Source organism: Vipera berus, assembly GCF_964194415.1.
Source record: "Vipera berus genome assembly, chromosome: Z".
Classification (NCBI taxonomy): domain Eukaryota; kingdom Metazoa; phylum Chordata; class Lepidosauria; order Squamata; family Viperidae; genus Vipera; species Vipera berus.
This window is the reverse complement of record NC_138205.1, coordinates 103,076,266-103,085,712: the sequence shown is the minus strand read 5'-3', so window position 1 is coordinate 103,085,712 and position 9,447 is coordinate 103,076,266. Positions and strand designations below refer to the sequence as shown.

At 36.7% G+C, this 9,447-nt stretch overlaps 1 long non-coding RNA gene across 1 annotated transcript; it reads left to right on the top strand.

Annotated features, from left to right (window-relative positions):
• Positions 1 to 721: 721 nt before the first annotated feature.
• On the top strand, positions 722 to 7,491 carry LOC308678406. Its single transcript, XR_014028651.1, has 3 exons — positions 722 to 736; positions 1,302 to 1,353; positions 6,902 to 7,491. It is a non-coding gene; the product is annotated as an uncharacterized lncRNA (long non-coding RNA).
• Positions 7,492 to 9,447: the final 1,956 nt, after the last annotated feature.

Sequence of the window (9,447 nt, the reverse complement as noted above, 5' to 3'; positions counted from 1 at the left end):
CCAAGATATTCTACCTACCTCAGAGTCTACTTCCTCCCTAGACTTTTGTATAATTTTTTCTAACTGTTGTTTTCCCATAAAGTATTTTAAAAGCTTCACCCATGCAACAAGAAAAATGTCATTGGACCAAAATCAAACCCACCCTTGGAGAATCCATCTCTTCCCTAAGGTTTATGGGCTGTAATTTAGCGCTCTTGTACATTGGGAGTTAGTAGATAGATGTGTTTTGACTTCTCAGTCTAGAGCTAAGAAAATGGCAGGTTTAAATCTGGCTTGGGTGCCTAAGGGAAGACTAGAAACTGGATCTACCCATCCCTTAACTACCATGTGCATGTGTGCACACATGTTTTCAAACCAATGCCAATATAAATTTTGTTATGTTCTGGCTTTGCATCTTGCTCTTTTGTTGTTCATTCTCTGTAATGATCCACTCTGCAAGCTATTAAACTCTGCAAGTAATTCCGGTATAAGGTTAGGATACAGATATGTATTCAGGTAAGAAACATGTGAAGGTGAATTATGTTTCAGTTCTTTCAGTCTGTTTTGTTCTCCTTTCCAAACTGTGCAAATAACTATTCACTTCAAGCCACTGGCTAACTAAATCATCTTTCTGAGTTTTCAAACAGTATCAAAGAGAAAACAAAGAGCAGATCAACCAACCACAATGCTACAAGCATTGCATCTTAATTTTGAGAGAATTTATGCAAAAGGACTCTTTGGAGATAGATTAAAGAGGGTAAGGTGGATAGGTTGAAATCCTGCTGTGCAATGTTGTTTTTATGGAAAATAATGATAATAAGGTATTGTTATGATATCAGAAATGTAGAATATGTCCCATATTGATAATTGCATAAGCAAGAAAATGTACCAACAGCAATTCAAGAATGTCTGTATTTTTATTACAAATTTATTGTGATTTTCTATCTATCATCTATCATCTATCTATCATCTATCTATCTATCTATCTATCTATCTATCTATCCATTAATCCATCTCTGTCTGCCTCACTCTCTATATCTATCTATCATCTATCTATCTATCTATCTATCTATCTATCTATCTATCTATCTATCTATCTATCTATCTATCTATCTATCTATCTCTATCTCTATATTTTGATGTTGTAAACACCTCAGATGAAACAGAACTTACAACCTTTATGGAAATCCACAATAGGGGTGCAACCACACATCACCTTGGGAAAATGTTCCACACTTATTTGGGCGGTTGCAGCTATGACACTACTTTTTAGATTAAAATTTTTTCTTATACTTTATCTTGAATTGAACCACTTGATACAGTTGCTTAGAAGAAGAAGAAGAAGAAGAAGAAGAAGTCAACTAGATCCAATAGGTAACCTGTGTTCTTGTTGTGAAAAAAATCAGTTTTGTTTGTTTTCCACTACCCAGTCTGTGATGAACATTCTATTCAGGTAGTCCGACTTAGAGTACTTGAATTACAACTGTTCATTTAGCGACCATTCAAAGTTATAATAGCACTGAAAAAAGTGACTTTTGACCATTTTTCACATATATGACCACTGTAGCATCGCCATTGTCACATGACCAAAATTCATACACTTGGCAATTGATTCATATTTATGCTGGTTGCAGCGATACCACCTTTTGCGAATCACTGACAAGCAAAGTCAATGGGGAAGCCAGATTCACTTAACAACCATGTTACTACCTTAACAACTGCAATGATTCACTTAAGAAATGTGGCAAGGAATGTCATAAAATGGGGCAAAACTCATTTAACAAATGTCTCACTTAGTAACAGAAATGCTGGGCTTGACTGAGGTGATACATCAAGGACTACCTATACTAGCCATGTCAAACTCGTGACGTCACGTGACATTGCGTGACATATCGCGACTTTTTTCCCATTGCCAGCAATTGGGGTGGGCACTGTTTTGTCATGACGTATCTGGCCCATGAGCTGGCAGTTTGACATGCCTGACCTATACTGAATAGCCATACTGCTTTTTTGTTTGAATGGGACTCCTGATCCCTGTGTGAAATATTTTACACTGGAAGTCATAAAGTATAGATCTAGATAATATGATATTTTCCAAAAAATATATACTGCTTTTGAAGTGATTTTCTTTTGAAATACTTCCTAAATACTGACTCCAATCCATGACTCCTTATTTTTCAACTACATTACATATGGCTGGGCCATTTTGTGTTTTACTGCATGCCAGATTTATAAATACTGTATGGTCATTGCCATACCTGCTGTTAGCAGGCTTACAAAACAATGTATACCATTTAGTTCCTACAGACAGAAAAAGCCCTGTCAGGCTACGTAGACTGAATTTTAATATAAATTGTTATTTTTTTGAAGGTTAAACAACCAATTAATTAATTAATCATATAAATAATCAGTCTCATTTATATAACTAATTATTACAACTAGCCTAGCAAACAAAGATAGATAGATATATGTTTAATGGATACTTATTTACATTATTCACTTTATAAGAACTCTATTTAGATTTTCTTGGGTTCCTACACTTTCTGTTTATTATTCAAACAAATTATTTTCATGATTCACAGGATTTTTGCTCCATTCCTCTAAAGCACTCTTTTCTGATAAGCATCAATTAAACATCAACCTTTCTTTCTTTTTCTTTTATCCTCTTCCATTCAATCATATTTGAATCTTGGAAACTATCTGGACAAGCCCCTGCAGCTTTCTTGGAAAGGCTTTTCAGAAGTCGTTTGCCATTTCTGGCATTGTCTCTTAGGGAGACAGTAACAGAGACAGTGATTGGCCCAGCTTATTCACCAATTTTGTAGCTTCGAACCTGATGCTTTAACCATTACATCAAGTTTGCTCTCATTTTGCTTTCTTAATCCTCACTTAATGTTAGCCTTTCCCATTTTGATATCTTAATCAGATTTCTTTCATTCCTTGCCCTAATCTTCTGTTGTTAACTTCCTATCAATTTCTTTTATTGCTTCTACCAAATTTATGGGTCATTTTTTAATGTCTTCCATGGCCTCTCTTCAAAATTTTAGTTAGAAGCCATCTTGGTCTCTATATTATGACTGCTCCTTGATACTTACATTGTTATTTTACTACACTGGTGTTGTAAAATATGTTATGTTTAATATTAATATTAATCTTATTTGGGAAGTCTGAAAGCCACTCAAAATAGTCACATTGCCCCAAAGGGTGGCAAACAAATTTAATAAAATAAAAATGATTAGAGCAATATAGAACATTTACAATTAATTAATGTACAATCCTCTTACTCAAGGCCCATTTCTGAAGGGAACAGTTTTTATTCATCCCCATTCTGATATTTGTCCTTCTGGAAGTTTTCATTACTTCTATTTTTAAAATACCCTGAATAATGTTGTATCTAAACAAATGCTCAGTAGCTGCTTTTTGCCTCAATCTTGGGAAGATCATTTACAGATTTCAGTCAACCATCTTGTATAAGTTGTTATTTGAAATAATCAAGAATATCTAAAGAAATGCCTGAAATTGCATTAAACAAGTTGCATAAGGTACTGGTAATGGTGTTTAAGGTCCTACATGGCATGGGTCCGGAGTACCTTAGGGAGCACCTGCTGCCCGCATCAACTTCCCTCCGCCCTGTGCGCTCCCACAGAGAGGGCCTCCTCAGGGTGCCACCGATCAGAGAATGTCGATTGGTGGCCCCCAGGGGGAGGTCCTTCTCTGTGGGCGCCCCGGAGCTATGGAATCGGCTGCCGGTTGAGCTCCAGATGGCGCCCGACCTTCGCTCCTTCCGTCGCGATCTGAAGACATTCTTATTTGAACAAGCCGGCCTGGCCTGAAGGGGGATGGGTTGGGTTTTTATGTCTTTTTAAATATCTGTATTTATTGTTTTTAGCTGGGCATATGTTTAATTTTCTTTTAACTTTTGTATTTTTGTATTTTTTATATCTCTGCCCTGTTCACCACCCTGAGTCCTTCGGGAGAAGGGCGGTATATAAATAAAATAATTATTATTATTATTATTATTATTATTATTATTATTATTATTATTATTATTATTATTATTATTATTATTATTATTATTCAGTTTAAGAAACTGAGCAAGTTATTTATAAAAGTGAAGCTCTTAATATATTCTCTTACTTTAAGCTGTTACTGGGGAGTTAATTTAGCAGCCTACATTCATTATTAAGAGTTCAAAAATGTATTAAGAATTTAAATTTCTCTTCAATCTCAAGGAAATTGACTGGGATAGGAAATATTGTTATTGTTTATTTGCCTTTAAATGAGATCCATGGTGATACCTGCAGTCTAAAGATTGTGAATACATGCAGTCTAAAGCAGGTTTGCTTGCAAATGATCCCCACATATTATCTAGAGATCTTAAATATAATGAAATTTCAAGTGCGAAGACCAGGTCCACAAGTGAACGTTTAATTAAGCTGATTTATTTCTTAAAGCTTATGCACAGGTATCTTCTCAACTAATGATCAGCACCTCTTAGAGTTAGATAAAGGCCAATAGCACTCAAAGGGGAGGTTTGACTTAGTTCGCTTATGGCTACATAGGGATTCTAGGCAGATCCTTCTTTTCACTCAGCCCCTAGGTTCTGCCATTCCTTCTCCTACATGAACCTTTTTTAAGTTTGGGTGTGTAAATTTTTTTAAAAAAATAAATGTACAGCCTTCCTAAAGTATTGCTTATTTCTGTAAAAGAAATATTATCTATCCTTCTTATCTGTCCTTCTTTATCTATCCTGCCTAAATGTAAAACTTTGCTTTTCTCCACATCAAAATTCATTTTGTTGGATAGGGCCCATTGTTCAAGTTTGTGAAGTTCTTTTTGGATCCTGAGGTTGTCTTCTGCAGTGTTCACTATTCCTGCCAGTTTAGTGTCATCTGAAAATCTGATGAGTTCCCCTTCTATTCCCTCATCTAAGTCAGTTATGAAGATATTAAAAAGTACTGGGCCTAAGATGGAGCCTTGTGGCACCCCACTGCTTACTTCTCTCCATATGGATGTAGTACCATTGAGGACTACTCACTGAGTATGGTTTGTCAGACAGCTACAGATCCATCTGGTGGCAATGTTGTCTATCCCATCTTTTTCTTGCTTACTAAGCATCAGGTTATGGTCTACTTTGTCAAATACCTTAATGAAATCTAAGTATACTATGTCCACAGATTTTGCTGGTCTACTAATTTAGTCACTTTATCAAAGAATGAAATAAGATTGGTTTGGCATGATCTGTTTTTAACAAACCCATGCTGGCTGCTAGTTATGACTTTGTTTGCTTCTAGTTGTTTGCAGATCTGGTTTTTGATTATCTTTTCTAGGATGTTCCCAGGTATTGATGTTATTTTCAGGACCCACCCCAATCCACGTCTTAGGAAAACAAAAACTCTTGGAGTCAGTTCTAGTCCAAAAGGAATTTTTACTAGGCCCTGTTTGGTTGTGGAAATACAAGACAGGACCTGGTATTATTTTACAGATTGAAACTTTATAAAGAGTTCCCGGTTCAACCCCCCTTCCCTCAACCCCATTTGGTCAGCCCCCCATCATTTACTTCGTGTCATCCTTTTCGTGGGAAAAAGGGAACTTCGGATCTTTACGGTTATTGCCTTCTTCCTTTACAGATTCAAATGGAGACACAGGCCAGATGCCTTCTTCCCTAACCCTCCCCTTTGTTCCCCCAGTTCAAAAGGTTTCCCTTGGTCTTTGAAATAACCTAAGGCAGGCTGAATCCACATCCGCTCCTCCTTCCTCAGGAGATGGCAGAATCCAGGGGGGGGATAATGTTTTAAACGTACATTTATGAATGTGATATAAATGGATTCTGACAGTTATACTGATTGGTCTGTAGTTTTCTGGGTCCGTTTCCCCCCCCCTTTCTTTAAGATGGGGACCACATCAGCCCTTTCCCAATCCACAGGTATTTCCCCGGTGTTCCAGGATATTTGAAAGATATGGTGCAATGGTTTTGAGATAACATCTGCCAGCTCCTTCAAAACTCTGGGATGTAATCTGATTATTTATATTCATCAAGGTCAGATAGGTGTTCTCTTACCATTTTCTTGCTTATTTTAATTTTTTTTTCTAATTTGTCTTTTACAGTAGGGTTGGTTGTTGTTTTTTTTTGGTATCTTGGGTTATCATTTCTTTTTGTGTGAAGACTGATGCAAAGAATGACTTAAGCAGCTCTGCTTTCTCCCTACTGCCTGTTACTTCCTTAACATCTTCTCTCTTTAGTGGACCTACAGTTTCCTTGACTTTTTTATTGTTATTGATATGTTGAAAGAAACCATTTTTATTATATTTTATTGATTTTTTTATTGTCCTTGATTTCTGTTGCAAGTCTTTCTTCATTCTGAGCCTTTGCTTTCCTGACTTCATCTTTGCTTGTTCTGGCTGTCTGCTGATAATTAGCCTTAATTATGCTTCTCTTTTTCCATTTTTTGTACTTGTCTTTTTTGTCTTTCAGTTTGTCAGAGAGAGCTTTGTGCAGCCATGCTGGTTTCTTCTTGATTTTCTTGTTTTTTCTTTTTAGTGGTATTGTGCTGGACTGGGCTTTTATGATTATATTTTTCAGAGTTTTCCATGCTTCTTGAGTTGTTTTCCTCTTTAGGATTTTTGTCCATGGAATCTTTCCTAGGTTCTCTCTGAGTTTGTTAAAATCAGCTCTTTTGAAATTTAAGAATCTGGTTGGATTATTTTATGATGCTTGTGTTCGCATTATATTGAATTCCAGTATGATGTGGTCACTTTCACCCAAGTTCCAGGAACTTCAACTCCCTCTATCACTTCTTCTCTATTAGTAAGAATTAGGTCCAGTATAGCTTTACTTCTAGTTCCCTCCTCTACCTTTTGGATGATAACATTGTCAGCTAGATTGGTTAAGAATCTGTTTGATCTTGGCTTCTGGTTACAGATCCCGGTGCGGCCAGAGGTGCGAGGGAATCGTTCCTCACATCACCTGGATTTCTTCATCGGGGGACCCCTGTAAAGGGGTCGAAAGTCACCCTGGAGGGGTGATGAGCAGGGGAGATGTCTCTCCAGTCAGCGGTAGAAGGGTGGCGGTCCTTCCACTGGCTTGGAGCAACTCTCCAAATTGAAGAAGCAAGGATTGGCCACTCCCATGGCCCATCGTTTAGCCATCTCCTGCCAAAGCCAAAATCACAACAAAGCACTTGAAAACTGGGTGAGAATTGCCTTCTTTTTTTCCTAATTGTCTACTCTTCCTGTCAAAGTTTTCCGAATTTGTTTCCCCTTGTGAGGCGAGAGGGAAGGGATTTTTTCCCCCACCCTCCTTAATAGTGGCCTTTGTCTACATTGGTAGAGAAAAGAAAAAGCTTTGAACTACATGATACTGATTAATTGGACTTACTGCTTTTCTACCTTTGGCCCCAATTTCCTATATTAATAGAAATGGACTATTCTACCTATCAATCTAAAAAAGGAGACAAAAAAGAAAAATCTGTTACAGCAAGTGAATACCATTGGCAAAATACAGCAAGTGAATACCATTGCTTACATTTTGGACTGACCTTGGCATTAAGATAAAAACCTGAAACAGCTGGGGATGAATTTGACTTAGACTTGTGGAGGTGGACACTTACTGATTTTTGTTTGAAAAATAGCCTCCACTAAGGACTATTTACAATTACTACAAAATGGGGAATGATCAGCCACAAACCGCTTGACTATAATCTTATATTTGAAATGATCTATAGTCACTGAGATGTCTATCTCCAGATTAAATAATTTACATGCCAACTTTAATTTACAAACTGAAACCCAGACTGCAACTAAAGAATTTACACTTCAGAATATAACAAACTTGGAAGATACTATAGAGACAGAGGAATATAAGCAACAACAACAAAGTACTGAAAAAACTATTATCCAAAACCTGACTTTACTCAAAGAACCTACAATTATTAAAGTACAAGGAACTACTACTATGACAGACAATCCTAAAGATCAACAACAAACTAGGGAAAAACTTAATACTCAACTTTTGACCCTTTCTAAAGAGCCTATAACTTCAGAAGTACACTACAGGCAAGATAGTGATGCCAATATAGAGGATGCCCGAAGACCAACTAAGACAACCTGTGGAAAGCCTGGACAGTCAACTACTAACTATAATACTGGATAAGATTTTCTCCTTAAAACAGATCAACCCAGATGGAAGAAGAATCCAGAGTGAACTGCAGACACAGATGTCAGAGAGTGGAATTAACATGGCAACAATATAATGACTATAAGTGGTTCCACCTTTGTACATCCCTGATAGTTGGATGGTCTCCTCTGGTGCAAATAATATGCATGCGAACAAAGGAAGACCTACTTGGCAATTTAAAGCCCTTGGTCTGGAAACCTGACTGGCAAAAAAAGAAACCGAGAGTTAGATTTTTAAAAATGAATTCCTAGAGAACTATTATAGGTCATTTTGTTAGTAATTAGTGACTTACTAGGATCTGAAATAGAAAATATTAATGTGATAGAATTGAAATGTGTTTAAGTACTTATTAGGCTTATTCCAAATATAAATTTATATATTGACATAATGGAAAATTGGCTTATGGATCCTATCTTTGATGTTAAAATTTGGTTATGTATAAGTAGGATTGTATTAGCTCTTTTGGCTGCTACAGGGTGTAAAATCTTGCTTTTCTCCACATTAATTTTCATATAGTTGGATAGGACTTGTTCAAGTCTATCAAGATCTTTTTGGATCCTGAGCTTGTCTTCTGAAGTATTGGCTGTTCCTGCCAGGTTAGTGTCACCTGAAAATTTGATGAGTTCCCCTTCTAGTCTCTCATATAAGTCACTTATGAAAATATTGAAGAGTACTGGACCTAAGATGGAACCTTGTGGTATTCCACTGCTCACTCCATTTAGATGTAGTACCATTAAGGACTATTTGTTGAATATGGTTTGTCAGCCAGTTACAAATCTATCTGGTGGTGATGCTCTCTATCCCACATTTTTTTTCTAGTTTACCAAGAAGTAGGTTTAGGAAATTTATCCATGAAATTTTGCTTAGGCTCTCTCTTTGTTAAAATCAGTTCTTTCAAAGTTTTTAAAGACACTGGTTGGATTATATTCTATTGCTTGTGTTTGCATTAAATTGAATTCCAGTATGACAAGGTCACTTTCCCCCAAAGTTCTGGGAACTTCAACTCTCCCTATCACTTCTTCTTGATTAGTAAGAATTAGTATAACTTTTCCTCTAGACAATGTTGTCAGCTAAGTTGGTTGGGAATCTGTTCGATCTCCCACTTGCTGCAGAGTTCTGATGTTGGCCCCAGTAACTAAACCTGTTCTGTTTACACTCTTATTGACTACCGATACAGATATTCTTCTTTTCCTTTTCAGCCCTCTTCCATTAATTAGAGAGAGGATACTATATGCGATCCTGATATTGTTAAAGTCTGCAGTCATACAAGCTAGTCTTTTCAGTATCATTTC